Genomic DNA, 19,290 nt, shown 5'->3' on the forward strand with positions numbered 1-19,290 from the left:
AGGAGGAGAGAGAAAGAGTTGGATGGTGGTTAATCTGAGAAATGCAGTGCAAAGTAAAAAAAAGAGCAGAGCTTTGGGCAGACAGACAGAAAGGCTAGTAGCCATGTCAGCTCAGCATGCCACTTTGCACTCTCCACCTCCCACAGTGGGAGCACCAGTGGCTCTTAATATGCCAAACCCCATGTGTTGGCAGAAGTGACAGCCAGAGAGAAAGTGTTGGTGTGGAGAGCTGATCCAGGGCTGCAGTACGACATATTAATATATATATATATATATATATTACATGATTCCTGCTACAGTATTTTACACACGCTGATAACATCCCAGCTGAAGGTCAACAGAAGCTTTCCTCCTACAGATATCTACTCTGTTCCCATTCACTTCTATTCAAGAGAAAATCAAGTGTGTTTCCTGTTTCGCCGGAATCTCCAGCTGTTCAGATTAGTAGGTCATCTTTGTTTAACTCAGATCTGGTGGATGTGCACAGGGCCAGCAGGAGCCCTGCTACGCTGCAGTTAGAAAGGTTATTCCAGCCTGTTTCTACAGCAGCTTCAGGCCGAAACCAGTGTAGGACGGCCTTTAAGGACTCCTCTATTGTTTTTTTTCTGCTTTAACATGTCCACAGGGTGTTTTTTATATGCTGGAAGATATATCATGAGCTAAAAATAAGCAGTCGGTGCCATGGCTGAACATTTCTATCTCTGAGCTGCAACATAGCGCTGATAGCCTCAGAAACACAGATTCAAACATCCAGTATTTTATAAATAAAATAAAGGATTCTTCTTCTTCAGAATCAGTGTCCGGTTTGAGCATGTATGACTGAATTATTCCAATATTACAACTTGCCACTGTAAAGTAGCTTTACAGTGTTTGGGCTGAACTGCAGGCAGTGTTTACACAGAGCAGATAGGGGGCAAGTTTTGAAATAAATGAAAATAAAACTCCAGTTTTGGTAACACCTGTAGCCATTTGGAGAAATGTTTCCATGAGTTGATTACAAGTTTTTTCACTTTGTAAATAAATGAAATGTATAATTCAGCAAATTCAAGTTTTATAATTCTAATTTTTTTTAATCAAAATGACAATTTTGTCATTTTGAGTTGAAAGTGAGCTGGTGTGCTTGAGCTGCAGTGAGTTGGGAGGGGTAAGAGGAAGGACAGGTAGTTCTACACATTCTAGACAACAGAACCAAAGCCATTTACTTGTATGCTCTTTATGGAAGATAGAACTTCTAAATATGTAACTTTGATAAACAGAGAGGAATGTTTGGGGTTTAATTAACATAAAGACCAACTTTAACAACATCAACTGTCACTGGATGTCTTTAACTTCTCCCTAAAAATACTTTGTTAGTCTTTGTTTTTTTCAGGAGTCATTATATTCTCGGTAACTAGGAGTTTGCATAATGGAAATGTGATGTGAGTGTACCTTTAGAAATGTGCTGCCTAGAAACCATCAGCTTCCAGTTACCACCTACACAGTGTTTCAGCCAGTCACCTTCAAGATACTAGACTCAGCAGGTTTACTAGACAGAGGGAAACACAATCCCATGAAATACACTCATAATACACACAAAGTTACTACACAAACTCAGGATGCCAGTCATGTGAGGTGAAGGTTTTATTTGCGGTGTTATTTTCAGATTAGGTGCATGTATGTGCATTCTGAGAAAAAGTGGAAGATGAAGATTATTAAGATTCAACCCTGACTGTATTATGAGATCTATTTAAGATCAGCAATGCACAATACAACGTAACAAAATAACTTTGCATTTTAACTTTTTTAATGTTTTTTGTATTTGTTCATTGTTTCTTTTAACTTAAGTGTGGGAGTTATTTAAGGAGATGTGTGGTGTTATGTCTGTCCTGAATCTGCTGTGACACTGTAATTGTCTGTCTGTCTGTCTGTCTGTCTGTCTGTCTGTCTGTCTGTCTGTCTGTCTGTCTGTCTGTCTGTCTGTCTGTCTGTCTGTCTGTCTAGTCTATCTAATCTCTCCGAGCACAGAAAACTTTGGGAGTTCTTTAAAATATTGACAGAGTGCAGCTCTATTTTCAGAATTTGTATGCATTATGTGTGAAATTAGCCTCTTGTTGGCGTTTGTATGAGGATGATTCTTCACTAATTTACTTTAATTAGGATACCAACATGCATGCTGTTCTTGCAATCACTATCAAAGCAACACAAATCATAAACTTCACTCATTTCTAGTCAAAGAAACAAACTTTCTTGATGCCAAACACCATTAAACAGAACAAAACAGAACAAACTTTCCCTCCTAGTGTTAAACCGCTAAGATCCATTTCTCTTTTTGCAGTTAGGATACAGACATGTGAAAAAGAAAACAACTCAGTTAACTCTCAAATTTTGGATGAACCAAAACCAGAATCTAACCCACTGACTCTGATCAGCCGATTCCAGAGGCGTCTCATCTGCACTGATGGGAATAAATAAAAAACTGAGCTCCCCGTAAAGCCACGCTGGAGTTCACACACTTTTAGTCTGGTACAATTACACATCAGTGATCTTTGATAGGATTCTCACCAGATCTGTGTGTTTGAAGACTCAGACCATCACTGCTGAGCGTTGAGCTGGAATACATGATGGAGCAGATACAATAAATAAAGCTCTAAGAACAATTAAATATCTTTAAAAACCCACAACCTTTCTGTTCATATTAATACAGACATGTCTGTCCCTCTATTCCTGCTACAAAGGATGAATGTCCGCCCACATCTCTGCACTCAACGGCTGAGACTTTTTGGTGATAAGTTTGAAAGTCTTTCCTTCAGGAGAACAACCGTGCTGTTCGTCCATGTGGTGGACACAAAGTGTGGATTGTATTGAGATGATTTTAGTCTGAGAGGCTACAACCAGACACTGCACTATTTTAGAACAACAGTCTGATTTAGTTGCTAAAATTCAACTAACTGTGGATGCTGAGTTTCCGGTTTTTATGTTCTATAAGACTGAGGCAAAGATCTGACTCTGTAAGATTATTTGTGTGTGTGTGTATGTGTATATATATATATATATATATATATATATATATATATATATATATATATATATATATATATATATATATATATATATATATATATATATATATAGTTGGCTACATGTATATATTGGAATTGTTTCTATTTAGAAAAATTTTGTTTGTTTGTTTTTGTATTTATCAGTCCGATGGCGAGCTTGGTGCATCAGAATTTCAGTCATAACGTGCACCATGTGTATGTTCTGGTCGACAATAAAGTGGCTATTCTATTCTATTCTATTCTATTCTATTCTATTCAAACTACATTTAACCTGAACCTCTTCAAATGCTGAGCCTGAGGACACGTAGATGAGCTCTGCAGTACATTAACATTTCATCTTCTAGAGTTCACACTTTACAACATCCACACCCACACACCCACACACCCACACACCCACACACCCACACACACACACACACACACACACACACACACACACACACACACACACACACACATCCACAGAGCCGTTCTATTCAATCCTATACTGTACAGGAAGCCACAGTTTGCTTTTAGTCCAGACCGAGGCCTTGACATGTCCACAGAGGCTGGAAACATCTCCACTGGAGTAAAGAACTGGCAGTAATCCTGAGGCAGGAGGGAAAGATGAGAAAGAAAATTACAGAACAAATTGTGCTGCAGTTTCTGCAGCTCTTCAATTGTCCTTGGCACAAAGTCAGCTCCAGGATCTACTTGTAGCCTGTGTGCCTTAAAAGTAGTGACCAAAGAGACACAGCAGAGGGAATGCATCCTGTAGTAGCTTCAAGTGTTTCTCCATGTATAGGTATGAGGAGGTCGGGGTGGATGGAGGGGTGATGAGACTTCTACCACTCACACTTATGACTTATAACCAGACAGTCACTGCTGTTTTCCAAGAGCTAGTTCCGACTCGTGCAGTAACCCGTACAGTCTGAACACACAGACAGGAGAACGGTATTACACTTTAAATCTCACAGTGAGTAAGGCTGTTATCTATGATCAGAGGGTCATTTAAGGATTTGATTCTAGCTTGAAAGTTAAACTGTTGTATCTTTAACAGCATCAATCACAGAAGAAGTGGAAGCAAAATGGCTGGTATGTCATTTAGGATGTTTGAGTGAGACTAGTTATGTCAGGTCAGGTGGTGTTACCTGCTACTGGTACAATGTAACCCAGTACAACCTGCCGCATTGAAAATGGGTAGCTGGTTTACCCAGGACTCAACAGTCACTGGCCAACCATCAGACATGGAGTGGGGCCCCTTGTACACGTGGACAAAATAGTTGGTCCCCCTCGGTTAATGAAAGAAAAACCCACAGTGGTCACAGAAATAATTTGAATCTGACAAAAGTAATAATAAATTAAAATTCTATGAAAATTAACCAATGAAAACCAGACACTGCTTTTGAACCATGGTTTAACAGAATTATTTAAAAAAATAAACTCATGAAACAGGCCTGGACAAAAATGATGGTACCCCTAGAAAAGACTGAGAATAATGTGACCATAGAGACATGTTCAATCAAGGTGTGTCCTCTAATTAGCATCACAGGTGTCTACAAACTTGTAATCAGTCAGTCGGTCTATTTATAGGGTTACAGTAGTCACTGTGCTGTTTGGTGACATGGTGTGTACCACACTAAACATGGACCAGAGGAAGCCAAGGAGAGAGTTGTCTCAGGAGATTAGAAAGAAAATTATAGACCAGCATGTTAAAGGTAAAGGCTAGAAGACCATCTCCAAGCAGCTTGATGTTCCTGTGACTACAGTTGCACATATTATTCAGAAATGTAAGATCCATGGGACTGTAGTCAACCTCCCTGGACGTGACCACAGGAGGAACATTGATGACAAATGGAAGAGACGGATAATAGGAATGGTAACAAAAGAGCCCAGAACAACCTCTAAAGACATTAAAGGTGAACTCCAAGGTCAAGCTACATCAATGTCAGATCACACCATCCGTCGTTGTTTTAGTCACTTTGGAATTTTTTTGTTATTTTGGACAATTAGTTTTTGTCATTTTTGATATTTTTGTCTTTTTGGACCTTTTTGTAATTTATTACAAATTTGAATAATTTGGGGCAAATTTTGAGTCATTTTGGGCCAATTAGTGGTCATTTTTGAAAATTTTTTTGTCATTTTGGGCCAATTTCTTTGTAATTTTGGACAAATTAGAATAATTTGGGGCAAATTTTAAGTAATTTTGAACCACTTTTTAGTCAGAGCCATGGATCCAGACTATAAGCCGCATCACTGCCAAAATCTAATCATTTGGTCCTTGTGTCATTTCTGATCTTCCCTGGAAATTTCATCCAAATTTCTTAGTCTGTTTTAGAGCAATGTTGCTAACAGACAGACAGCCAGAGACAGACAGACAGACAGACGGACAGATGGACAAACGTACCGCCGATCATCACATAAACTTCGCCGCGTTCCTTGGTGGAGTAAACATTTAAAATATTCTGCTTTATTACTTACATTGTTATTTTTAATAACGGTTACATGTTGTCGTTCAGGTTTGCGTGCATACACATGTTGGTGAGGTTATGCTTGAGGAGTCACGCTGAGGGAATCTGCCCTTTGTGTTTGAAGCAGCTCTCCTGATTAGCAGCAGCTGTCTGCCACCGAGCTGCAGCTGCCTGAGGCCACTTCTAGACCGGTGACTGAGTGAAGGGCAGCAGAACACCGTAGAACACAACGGCTGCACAATTCATGTCAACTCCCTCTCTCTGCCTCACTAATGTGCCATTACGCTCATGTTCAGTGTGTGTGTGTGTGTGTGTGTGTGTGTGTGTGTGTGTGTGTGTGTGTGTGTGTGTGTGTGTGTGTGTGTGTGTGTGTGTGTGTGTGTGTGTGTGTGTGTGTGTGTGTGTGTGTGTGTGTGTGTGTGTGTGTGTATAGAGCCTAAAGACAGCTGCAGCAGCAGAGAGGTCAAACATCTCTACATAGAACTCCCACTCCTCCATCCCACAGCCTCTCACACATTCAGCCCACTCTCTGCCTGCGTCTGAGCCTCTTCCTCTACATCTCCCTCTCACTTTCACCACCACTCAGCTCTACTGACTTTTGTTGTTTTGCAGGAAAACACACACACACAGTGTCAGCCAAGGGCAGATCAGAGCGGCCCATATGTCTTCATCACGTCTGTTTCATTTATTAATGGACTAACGGTCGGCGTTACCCACAAGCCCCTGCAGCCTAACTCAGAACCCAGAGGACTACCTCAGCATCGCTCCGTGTGCATTCATGTTGGAAACATACAGCGACTTTACTGATCCTGCAAACACCAATGTTTCATTCCAATTACAGTATTTATCTAGGATGTATTTCAGCTCTCAACAATTCAACAACAAAATAAAATAATGCTTTATAAGACATGAAGAAAAAGCTAAATGCTGGTTAAACAGAGTGGTGTTCAAACTGCCAAATGTTTTAGTGAGTACAAAGCGATCCACGGAGGGAGACACATCCAATAATCACAGAATACAACCTGAACACTGGCAGTAGGCTAGGATTTCTTTAGTTACTAGTTTTAGCTCAAATAGCTTCACTTCTCATTCTGTATCAGCAGATTATCATAAAAAACATCAAATGAACAAATGAAAAGAATCTACAGAATTTATTGGCTTATATAACACCTTTTTGTTCTGTTTTTGTTAGTCTCACTATTTACAGGGACCATGGAAGCTGCAGAAATCACAAGCAAACACACCAATGTGCTGAGATGGAAGGTTTATATTTTCTTCTTTGACCACATGCATGCTGTATTTTCCTCCTGCCTCTAGGTATGTTATTCCTCTGCATGTTTTGTAGATATTAATTGTGTGATCTTATATCTGAAGGTCTGTTTCTCATCTTGTTTAGTGCCAGGAGGCCATTATGACCCTGAATCCTCTGAGTGCACAGAAGGACTTATCTTCTCATGCATGTAAATCAGTCCAGTTTCATACAATCAGCTGGGAATAAAACTCTTCAAAACAGCTGCTCTTTACCGAAATGTCCCCAAGACAGACCCTACAGACTGGAAGAAATATTCCCAGAGGACCTGAAACAGTGCTGCTGTCACAGACTTGGGTTTTGTTTTGTTTCTGGGATTCATTCCTGTTTTCCTTTTCTGTTTCGTCTGTCTCTGTTTGTCTGTGTGGAGGCTTCATGTTCCTTTTCAGTTACTTCCTCTTTTATTTTGAAATCGCCTTTCTTTGTGTGTTGTTGCATTTGAGTCCTAAACTCACTGATTCATGACACATGGATCCTGCTTGTTGTATATGAAGTTACTAAAGTTGATTATCTGTCAGAGATGTTGGGAAATGAGCTAACAGAACATTCACTGCACTTCACCTCCTTCCCTGTGCATCAACTTTTAGTGTCCCCTGGAAATATTTCTATTAGAGCTTGTGTTTTTTGTGTATTTGCAGAATTTTTTCTTTAATGCTGCACACATGCTGCCAAATTAGTAAAGAGGTGTTCTTACTTTGCTTGTATTTTGTTTATTAGCATGTTGTTTTCAAGTTGTTCTTACTATTGCATTTGTGCTTTCAAGTTAAAGGAACATGCCATAAGTTGAATACATTAAATTCAGATTTACTGGTCACATGGCTTGTTAGGTAGTATTCCAAAGAAATAACCCCAGTGATGTCACCAGGGCCATCCCAAAGAAAACCTGCGTTACAAACGAGAGATGATGCATTATGGTTTGAAATAAGAGGCCTTTGGAGGGCAGAGACAGTCCAATAAAAGACCCAGTGCAGCTGTCTCTTATGTTAAATGCAGCACAGCATTTTCTGAGCTGAACTGATCAAAGAGACTAAAATTTCAGGATCTCTTGGCTTCAGCTGCTTCACTTTTTCCTGTATGTTGTAGATCTGTGTTCTAAGATAACCTGGATAGCCCTTTTTAATAATTACTGCTCTCTGTAGTTATATAAAAGCACTCCTAAATTAATCATTTCAGTAAAAAATTTTCAGAACATGACCCACATATTTATTTGATCTGCTTTGAGCTACACAGTATATTGTGCATAATGTGTGCACGTAACTGATAGCAGCAAAATGTGGCTTTTATTTTGTAGAAACTATGCGTCATCATAAACATAATGTGGCGAGGTGACAGGAAGAGTGTAGCAATACGTTTTAAAGTCATAGTGGTAATGTGACTAAATGGATTCAGTGTTTATCAGCTGCTGCTTGTAGCCTTGATGAGCTTCAGTTTGTGTTTCTGTAGGAACATGACATCAGTCTGAACACAAATTAGTCATTTGTGTGCAGTGATTAAGCAATCTGAGGCCACAAAGGAACTTGGGGAAGTAATTTGAGAGCACAAATTACTACTTAGTGCTCAGAAGGTATTAATTCATCCGATAAGTCACCAGGTGCTGCAAATTCCATCTCAGATATAGATTCAGCCTCGTAGTACCGACTGTTCTAAACATTTCCCACAAAATATCACTAATCATCTCCACAACAAAAAGGAAAGGGTGAGCTCAGAATGTACATTAGTTACTTCTGCTTGTACTGTACTCTACATAAACTCCCATAGAATCAGAACAAAGTGCTGCTACAGTCGCCTTTAACCCTCGTGTCGTCCTGCGGGTCAAATTGAGCCGTTTTAAAGTTTGAAAATGTGGGAAAAAAATACATTTTCACAGTGATGTCTTCTGATGTCCACATTTTCAACATTTTTGGGAAATCTTTGGACATTTTTTGGTGGAAAAAAAATGTTAAAAATGTTTCTTTAAGAACATTCACATAAAAATCAACCAAAATCCAGTGAATTTTGCTGGATTTTGGTTGATTTTTATGTGAATGTTCTTAAAGAAAATATTAGAAGTTTTACTGATATATATGTAATCACTTTAGATATTTTTAGGATTTTTTTGGAAGATTTTTACTTATTTTTTGAAAATATTTACAAGAATTCTCTTGCCAAATTTGGGGGATTTTTTTAAAATAAAACTTTTAAGGAAAATTTTTAAGGATTTATTGGAATTTTCTTCTTGAAGGTTTTGCAAATTTTCAGGAATCTGGGGATTTTTTTTTGCTGTTTAAAAAAAATTCAGATGAGGAAACAATATTTTTTGGTGCCTGTAAATGAGGACAATGGGAGGTTAACTGGAAGAAGCACACCAGGTAAACAGTACTACAGGATAACTGTACATGTAAATGGACGTCAGTGGTTCATTAGTCTTACATTTACAGGGAAATTCATCCTTTTACAGAGCTGGAATATTCCAAGTACTCAGATATTCTGAACAAACAGTATGTCCATCACAGTGCATATGTCCAGTGAGTGTTTTGAAATGAGGTTTTCTGCTGTTAAAATAGAAAGTGACACAGTATTAAAGCTGCTAATAAAGCATGTTTAACATGTGAGTGGACTGAATTTATCAGCCAATATGCAAATTTTAAAATAAAAAGTGCTATATGTTTCCTATCAGAGGTCTACAGAGAGTCCTTTGGGTTTCATGGCTCAGGTTTTGTCCTGACATGCAGTGTGGATTGATGGATCTTTATATATGTACTGAAGTGTTTGACTTTCTGTCCAGTCCATTCAGTTTACAGCAGGTTTTAGGTAATTAAAGCAGCTGACCACAATTTAGTGCCACAGCAGAGGGTCCAAATCTTTCAGCGGTGACATTTTAAGAAATTAGCTAAACTTCTAGAAGCATGTAGTGGATGTGTATTAATTTAATATTCAATCTACAGCACAACAAAGTGTGCAACAGTGAAGGGTTGTGCGTGCTTCCTGAAGGAACTGTCTAATGTTTCTGAAGGAATGGGAATGATATCGGAGAAGCAGGACGTCCTCACAACACGTGTGTGTACCATGTGGAAAAGGTTCCATATGTGTGTTACATGTGTGTGTTACACGTGGAAAAGGTTCCATGTGTGTGTTACATGTGTGTGTTACACGTGGAAAAGGTTCCATGTGTGTGTTACATGTGTGTGTACCATGTGTGTGTTATATATGTGTGTTACATGTGGAAAAAGTTACATGTGTGTGTTACATGTGTGCGTTACATGTGGGAAAAGTTACATGTATGTGTTCCATATGTGTGTTACATGTAGAAAACGTTACGTGTGTGCGTTACATGTGTAAAAGGTTACATGTATGTGTGTTACATGTGTGTGTGTGTTACGTGTGGAAACGGTTACATGTGTGTGTGTTACATGTGGAAACGGTTCCATATGTGTGTTACATGTGTGTGTTACACGTGGAAAAGGTTCCATGTGTGTGTTACATGTGTGTGTACCATGTGTGTGTTACATATGTGTGTTACATGTGGAAAAAGTTACATGTGTGTGTTACATGTGTGCGTTACACGTGGGAAAAGTTACATGTATGTGTTACATGTAGAAAACGTTACGTGTGTGCGTTACATGTGTAAACGGTTACATGTGTGTGTGTTACATGTGTGTGTGTGTGTTACGTGTGGAAACGGTTCCATGTGTGTGTGTTACATGTGGAAACGGTTCCATGACTGCAGAAGCAGGACAGAAGATTCTCCTGCTGACCTCATTTCCATCGCCTCCCTCACCCCTTGTCTCTCCTTTCCCCTCCCTTCCTCCCGCTCTCTCTCCCTCCGTGTCATCTTCCTGTCATCCTCAGTTATTCTAATTTCCTCTCTCATCTCTCTGTGTCTCTGTCACCCTCATTTTTAGTCTCTGTCTCCCCCACACACTGAATTAGCCCTCAGCTGTGCTCACAGATATGGTGCCATGTCCTCGAGGAGTCCAAGCTCCTTTTTCTCATCCTTTATCATGATTGAGCAGCTTTCTGTCTTTTTAATTTTACTTAACTCAAGCCTTTCTTCTGCTACTAATATTGTAAAGCTCTTGCTGCTCAGCAATATGTTTTCTTTTCCCACAGAGGGCCTCTTTGCTTTCAGTGATGAAACACTTCTGACCTGAACAAGATGTGAGCAAAACTTCATACAGCTAAGAAATCACCTGTTTTAATGTCAGAACTTACTTTTAAGCATCTATAATATTCATTTCTGATACTTCATCCTGGCCTAAAAGACTCTCTAATATTAGCAGAAACAACCAGTTGTTTCTAAATGTTACAATCATACTTTATCTTATCGATCTAATGTTGATAATGAAATCACACTAAGCTTTAAGCTTTGGAGACAACTCCTGGAGGAATATCTTCAGTGAAAATAGGAATAATTTCCAATGCACCGGCTGTAAACTGTACCGACGTGAGTCAGGGATATATTTGCCAGAAGAGGCAGGATTCTGGCAGATTGAATCAACGGCTATACATCGACAGCTCAGAGCTCCACTGACAAACCGTGGCACCGGCTAGCTTCAAGGTTAACTCATTTAGCAGCAGATCCTCAGTGAGCATGTGTTTCCTATCAGCTGTCAGTGCTGCACTGATGGAGGAGGAAATAACTGAGCTGCTGTCCATTTACTTACAACTAACAACATGTTGTACACGGACACGTTACTGCAGCAGGTCATGGTCCTTCCACATTTAAACAACACACCTGAGCGCCTCAGATTAAGACACAAACCCTCAGACATTTAGTTTCTTCTTCAGCTGGACTGTAAAGTGTTCAGTGAACATTAGTCTGTTGCTAACATTACTGCAGTCTCTTTAGTGGACAAATCACCTGTGTTTGGCTGTACTCTTATTTCTCTGTTTTTATCTTTATCATTATGGTTTATTAAGTAAAAATACTTTTAAAATGAGGTCAGTGTTATACATTTTAAATTAAGCGACTTGATAAAATGTGCAAAAAGTAAATATTTCAGGTTGAGTTCTAGTTGGAACACCTCTAGAACTTTGACTGGTGTGAAGAGTGACCTTCACTACATCGTTACATCACTACTTCTGAATTTTAGGCCAATTAAGTCGTGTTCTTCCTCGTAGTACTTTGTGTATTTGTAGTCAGGTCTTGGGTACACACTTTGTAGTGTGTAGGTCATCTTCTGCCCTCTCCTCCTACACATTTACACACATTCACCAACTCACAACGTGTTCTCCAAACCCCTTTATCTCCCTCTACCTTCTGAAACAAACAGCACTGCAGCTCCAGCCAAAGCTCTGTGCTCCTCCTGGCTCTGTTGGAATCCATCCAGCTGCTGTGCTGAGAGGAGAAGGACTGAGCCGACCACCCACCTCCAGCTAGTTTTAGGTTTTCATATGGAAAGGAGAAGGCAGTGAGGAGATACGGCAGGTAAGGCCGAGTGAGTTTCAGTCAGATACTTAGAACAAAAAGAAAAGAGTAAAACAAATGGAAGGTTAGGGGGATAATAGAAAGACAACATAGCATCATTTCAAGTGATGATTGTTCCGTCATCTGACACAAAGATCTCACACTCTGCTGTTGGTAATATTTACCTTCAACACATTAACTTCTATTTTTGCTGCTGTATTTTTCCATGTTTTAGTAACGTCAGTCCTTTAACACACTGAGTCCTTGAACTGCCTGAGATTGTTCCATGCTGTACGTTACGTGTTGTATGCTACATGCTGTATGTTACATGTTGTATGTTACATGTTGTACGTTACATGTTGTACGTTACATGTTGTATGTTATGTGTTGTATGTTCCATGCTGTATGTTCCATGCTGTATGCTACATGCTGTATGTTACATGTTGTACGTTACATGTTGTATGTTACATGTTGTATGTTATGTGTTGTATGTTCCATGCTGTATGTTCCATGCTGTATGCTACATGCTGTATGTTACATGTTGTATGTTACATGTTGTACGTTACATGTTGTACGTTACATGTTGTATGTTATGTGTTGTATGTTCCATGCTGTATGTTCCATGCTGTATGCTACATGCTGTATGTTACATGTTGTACGTTACATGTTGTATGTTACATGTTGTATGTTATGTGTTGTATGTTCCATGCTGTATGTTCCATGCTGTATGTTCCATGCTGTATGTTACATGTATGTTACGTGTTGTATGTTACGTGCCGTATGTTACATGTATGTTACATGTTGTATGTTACATGTGTGTTGTTGTGTGCTGTTCCACCTCCCTCCCCTGTGCTCTTACAGGTACAGCCCTTCCCCCCTCTGCTGCAGCAGGTGATTGAGAGCAGCTGTTTCCACCCGCTCATCAGCTGAGAGGAGAGACAGCCGGAGCAGGAGGAGCGTTTGGGCGGCTTTAATGCTGCTTCTCTATTGTGTTGTTGCATTACAGGCTCAGTGTTCAGTCCCATCTGGAAGGAGATTGTTCTGTGAGAGTGTTCCTCGTTCCTCTGTAGCTCAGCTGAAGCTTAGATTATCTTGATTTGTAGGAAGTTCAGTTGGTCTTTCTGCATTTTTATACAACTGTGACTAAAAACCTCCACTTATACTTCATCCTGTGTTCTCCTGGTTAACTTTTTAATTGTTGTTTCCTTCATATCCACGTTAAGTTAGATGCTACTGACATTTACTGACCATCTTTCTGTTGTCCTAATTATGGTCAAAGGAAAAGCCAACACTTTTACATTTTGCATCCGGACAGGTTCAGGGTGATATTTGCTTAACATGGCACAATTTAAAAGCATTTCAGCATCTCTAAATATATAAATATATCTTGTCTGTTTGTTTGTTTATCCAGTTTAAACTCTAAGATAGAAGCAGGAAGAGTTCTATCTGTATGCACACGATGCATTCAGGTACAGCGTTGTCCCACTGACTGTACTTACATGCACACAGTGTAGAAAAACAGACTTGAAGCCTAAAGATATGCTATAAATATGGGTATGTGGGTAAATATGGGTCACGGCTGTGTGAGTACAGCACATGTCACAGTGAGCGATGACACTGACAGCTGGATTGATTGACGACGCCTCAGAAATGAGGTTGAGACGCTGGTCAGTTGCTTGTTAGAAACAGTCCTAAATTCTGGAAAAAGAAACCCTTCAGAGCCGCTCAGTTTGCTCTGCTAGTGAGGTAACATCTGCCACGATTGAATGTTTAAGAATGATTTCAAAAAAAATCTCATCTAACACACAGCACATGGAGAGACACAAACACTGCCGTGGTCAGCAGAATCGATCGCATCTTTCACAACCATAAGTCTGGAAATCCAATGACAAACGGCCCAGTAATGGACCTGTGTGCACAAGCAGCATGGTTAGCAGGTCACTGCAATCAGTCATCTGTGTGATTCACCACTGATCACACTAAACACTGATGTGTCCAGAGAGGAGGCAGATCAGATCAGGGATGGAGTGACACCAGGCACAATACAGATGGGATAAAGAAAAGACGCATATCCGGGTAAACAACTGCTCTCTTTAATTAAACTACTATCTGATGCAGTCTAGGAAGTTATTCAGGGAACAAATCATAATTACTTTAATTAAAGGCACTGTTGCAGGATAATAACATAACTGCAGTGATTCAGTGAACATTATTTCTATGTCAACACAATAATATTGAAAATTTACAACTTATAACTAAATTGAATTTTAAACTACTTGTTCGACGAAGAATACCTGCTTCACAAGCAAAGCCGTAGAATGACAATTGTCTACGGTAAAGACCTTTGACTGGAAACGGTATGAAGAGAAGGTTTATAAAGTAATTTCCTAACAAGCAGATAGTTTTAGTATCATCTAACTGTTAAAATAATAACATTAATAAGGTTGGTAAAGATGGATCACTGCAGATGTTTCTACTATAATATGTCTTAAGCAGAGAGAGGAGTACTTCATGGACTCCAGAACAACTTGTTCTTTTAAGCCCCAGAATCAGCACTATATTAATTTTCCAATACTTTTTTCCTGCACTGCTAACAGTCATTCTCCCTACAAAACCTAAACCAGAATAAACCACATCCAACTCCAGCTTCTCTAATGAATTTACCTTTGACTAGACAGCAGAATAAACACGGCATCACCTTTACAAAAGCGACTAAATGTGTGTCTCGTCTTGTGCAGTTTGTAGTGGTAGCAGCATTCTGAGACTAGAAGCATCCTTGAAGAGCACGTCCTCCACGCTGCTTCCAGCACTAATAGCTAAGATGGGCCCATTGTCAATGAAAATGACACGGTTGAAGCGTTTAACAATGATTCAGATGCATCTTGTTGGAGAATGTGTCCACGCCTGCTGTCAAACACAAGACACTGAATCACAGACTGTCCCCACATAACACATCTTCTCTCCTTCACATATTCTGAGGTTAATATATTTAAATATTAGAAATATTTGACCTATAACTCCTCGGCCTCGGTACTCTTTACTACACCTTAAAATGGAAGATCATTCAGGTGCTTCCATTGTATAAAAGTGACCTTAAGACCTGTCCTCCTACCTCTGTTTGTTTGAAATCCAATCGCTGTGGTTTCTTGAACAATACCGTCCTTCACAGTCGGCTCGGGCTCACAGTTTCTGCTGCAACTGTTGTTGTTGATGACATTATTACCACAGTGATGAAAAGCAACACTGTGCTGCAGTCTTTGTGCTGTCACAGGCTTCTGATACTGTTGATCACAACATTTTGGAGAACAAGCTGCTTTCATTGTGTGTCTGCTTACAGCTTGTTCAAATCAGATCTTTCTGATAGACTCCAAACCAAAGTTACTGACAGTCACAAATCAATTCTACAAGCAGTTCATAAAGATTTTCCTCAAAGTTTGATGTTAAACCCCTTGTATTTTAGCCTATATAATGTATTTTCCAGCTCACCACTATGTCACTCATTTCTACACTGATGATACCATCCTGTATGCCATCAGTCTCAACAATCAGCAGACCTCCCTGTTTAATGTAAAGCTTATTCTAAACTCTAAAAAGACTAGATGTGTCCATTTCACATGAGCACAAACGACAGAAGTTCCTGATCCCATGCATCCTTTAAATGATGATCTAATTAGAACAGTCCAGAATGATAAATATCTAGAAAATGAGCTAGACAGCAGACTGTCCTACAAAAGTCAAGCAGAACATCTTGCTCAAAATGAAAGACTGAACTGAAAATGTGTTGCTAAAATCAGATGGTTTTGGGAATGATGTGATAGTAAAGTTACATAACTTCATTTCAGCCAGTCTTTAGTGATATATAATGTCACTGACTGGTCCTGCAGGATTCCAATATGGATCTCCTGAAACATCTGTTGGCAGCGATAAATTGGGGTCCATCCTGCACATGTTTATTTTTCAAGTCTGTAATGTTGATAGAAATACAGTAAAGTTAATATGGGAACAGGACCGAACCCAAGACTGTTTAACACCATCTGTCTTTGTCTACCCTCACAACCTAACAGCAGGCAAACAGCCCTGCTTGGAAAATGAAACTTTCTCCCAAACCAGTAGGAAAATACACAGGAACACCCCTGGTAGACCTTTGTATACCTTTACAGTTCAGGACTGCCTTATTGCACTCAGCATGGTGGTGGCATCATCATGACCACATCAAAAGCAAAAGAGGAAGAGAAAACTGCCTGAAATGACAAACCAATGGCAGACTTACACCTGTAGTCTACATCCAGTGAATCAGACTCTTCTATCTTCTAACGGATATTTAAACGTGTTTTGAGGGAAGAGCAACAACTAAATTAAGCAGACATCAGTGTTTTTATCAATCCAAACCTCTGATGGGGTTAAATAAATAAGCTGAGCCTGAAAATGAGGAGGACAAATTTGGATTTTGAAAAGGGGCCATGTCCCCCTCTGTGTTCCTGACATGTTCCAGAAAACCGACAGCACCTGAACGCAACACATTCATTAAATTAGCTTTGTTTAAAACCTGGCCACTCACTATAACATGTTACCCTGTGTGTGGTTTAGTCAGGAACACAAAAACATTTAGTACTACAAAAACTACTTATTGTTCATGAACTCAGACAGGAATGATGAAAGCAATGATTTGAGGTCATCAAAAACAAGATATTTAATGAACATTTGGAATAAATAAATTTCAAAAGCTACACTGAAACCTCTCATCTGGTAAAATAAATAAGCTGAACCTGAATGTGAAGAGGACAGATTTTGGATTTTTAAAGGACCCATGTCCTCCTCTCGTTACGCCTCATGTTCCCAACATGTTCCAGGAATCCGACAGCACCTGAACGCAACACGTTCATTAAATTAGCTTTGTTTAAAACCTAGCCACTCGCTTTAACTTGTTTCCCCTGTATGTGGTGTGGTCAGGAACACAAATAAAAACATGTAGCACCACAGAAACTATTTTTGTTGATGAATCGAGACAGGAACGATGGTCATCAAAAACAAGATATTTAATGAACACTTAGAATATTAAATGTTGGGATAAACTGCAGTGAAACCTCTCATCTGGTAAGGTAAATAAGCTGAACCTGAATGTGGAGGGGATAAATTTTGCATTTTAAAGGACCCATGTCCCCCTCTCGTTACGCCCCTGTGTTCCGACATGTATCAGAAATCCGACAGCACCTGAACGCAACACGTGCAATAAATCAGCTTTGTTATACCCTCGCCTTTTACTACAGCACGTTTCCCATGTGTATGTGGTGTTCAGGGACACAGATAAAGCCACAGACCCTGCATCCACTGCATCACCATGTCTGATCTGCTGCTAATGTTCCCGCGGCGACGCACAGCGCATCTGTGGACCGGAGAGAGTTTCTATCAACCTCACCGAACCTGCCGATATGTTCTGCCTCTTTTTACTAATCGTCACTAATGCTGCTGTTAGGTGATACTAGTCTGGGTGTCCTTCTAGCATCCATCCCAGCCTCTCTGCTCAGCCTGTTCCCCGACAGCATCCACCGCTGCGCAACCAAAACACTCCATCCTGCCTTCTAAACACTCTGATCCTCATTTCCACCGGTAAACACAAGGATGACGGCGGATTACAGCTCCTCACACACACACACACACACACACACACGCGGAGAGGAGAAGTTGCAAAAACAGAAGCATGCGATGGAGAAGCTGCTTTTTTAAATTTACTTACGTCTGTGAAGGAACAGCCATGAAGATGATGGTGCTGAGGAGGGTCGACATGACTGGAGTCTGACATCAGCAGAGGATGCTGCCGTGTGTGTGTGTGTGTGTGTGTGTGTGTGTGCTCCCCCTCCCCCTTTTGACCATACAACAGTAAGGGGAGGGCTGGGGGAGGGAACAGATGAAGACTTCTGTTACTTCCATGTTCATTTTTTTATAACTACATCTTCATGAAGGACACTTAGAGTTGCAGGAAAAAACTGAATCCTTTACAAGATTTTCTGTTTTTTGGCATGAATTGACGTGATATTATTTTCCTCAAGCAAAGTACACAATGTGCTTAAGCCGATAACACACAAACAGCTCTAATCTGTCATGTCTTTATTAAATATTCCCAGTGCAGAGGAGAGGAAGTAATTGAAACGGTGGATTTAATAAGGTCTCGCCTCCTCTGATGGCAGTAAAACCTCAAACAAGCCTTTAGTGTAGCTGCAGATCAGACCTGTTCAACATAAAGGACTGGAACTGCTTCAGCTCTGATTCTCAGGATGTCTGATGGGAACGGTTCCCTGAAGCCATTCCACAGCATCTCTGGTGGATCCAGACCTGAGATGTGACCGGAACACTTCCTGTTTGAAATGAATGTATTGTATATTTAGTTTAGTGTTCAGGTCATCGTCCTGCTCTGTCACTCTTCTCTCAAAGATACCTCATTTAATTTGGACTTTTTTATAATCTGGATGATAGTTAGCTATCTGGAACCAGAGGCAGAAGAGGAGCCCCTAATAATGATGCTGCCGCCGCCATGCTCGACCTTTGGGATGACATTTTCACTTCATTGCAGTTTAATTTAATCACACCACAAACCATTTCATCCATAGCATTGTCAAGCATTGAAGTGATCTTTGCCAAAGTCTTTAGAGCAGCAGCTTCCTCTGTAGTGTCGTGGTTCAACATCATACCTGCTCTGATCTGTGAATGATAAACTCATGAAGTGATGTTAGCTCCAGTGATTCCTTTAAGGGAAAAGTGAATACATTAAAATGTTTAAAATAGACATCACTATGAAACTAGCCCTGCTCATTACTTACATTAAGACAATCATTTCTTGCATTGCAAGTTTCCTCAAATTGTTTGTTTATATATTCAAATGAAGTATTATCTATGTAAATATGCAATAATTTACAGTTACTTACCAGAAAAGAAACCTGAACATTGGATGAAATTAGTTTAAACATTCTTGCTTTATTTAATTGATACATGTGGCAAACGTTTTTTCCAGATGGGGTTTTGAATATATTTTTTAATCTCTCCATAAATTAGGAAAATACCGTCAAAAGTCTGAAAAAAATTCCTTTCCCCGTGTTACTAAGGATAAAATGT

The 19,290-nt window shown here is 39.7% G+C and overlaps 1 protein-coding gene across 2 annotated transcripts in view; it reads right to left on the minus strand.

Annotated features, from left to right (window-relative positions):
• LOC111562452 (TANK-binding kinase 1-binding protein 1-like) overlaps nucleotides 1-18,029 on the minus strand; it is a 37,710-nt gene extending 19,681 nt beyond the window's left edge. For both annotated transcript variants that reach the window (XM_035943851.2, XM_023260971.3), the window contains exon 1: nucleotides 17,918-18,029. The gene's annotated coding sequence lies outside the window, so the exon portion shown is untranslated. The remainder of the gene's footprint in view (nucleotides 1-17,917) is intronic.
• Between the last annotated feature and the right edge of the window lie 1,261 nt (nucleotides 18,030-19,290).

Source organism: Amphiprion ocellaris, chromosome 19 (genome assembly GCF_022539595.1).
Source record: "Amphiprion ocellaris isolate individual 3 ecotype Okinawa chromosome 19, ASM2253959v1, whole genome shotgun sequence".
Taxonomy (NCBI): Eukaryota; Metazoa; Chordata; class Actinopteri; family Pomacentridae; genus Amphiprion; species Amphiprion ocellaris.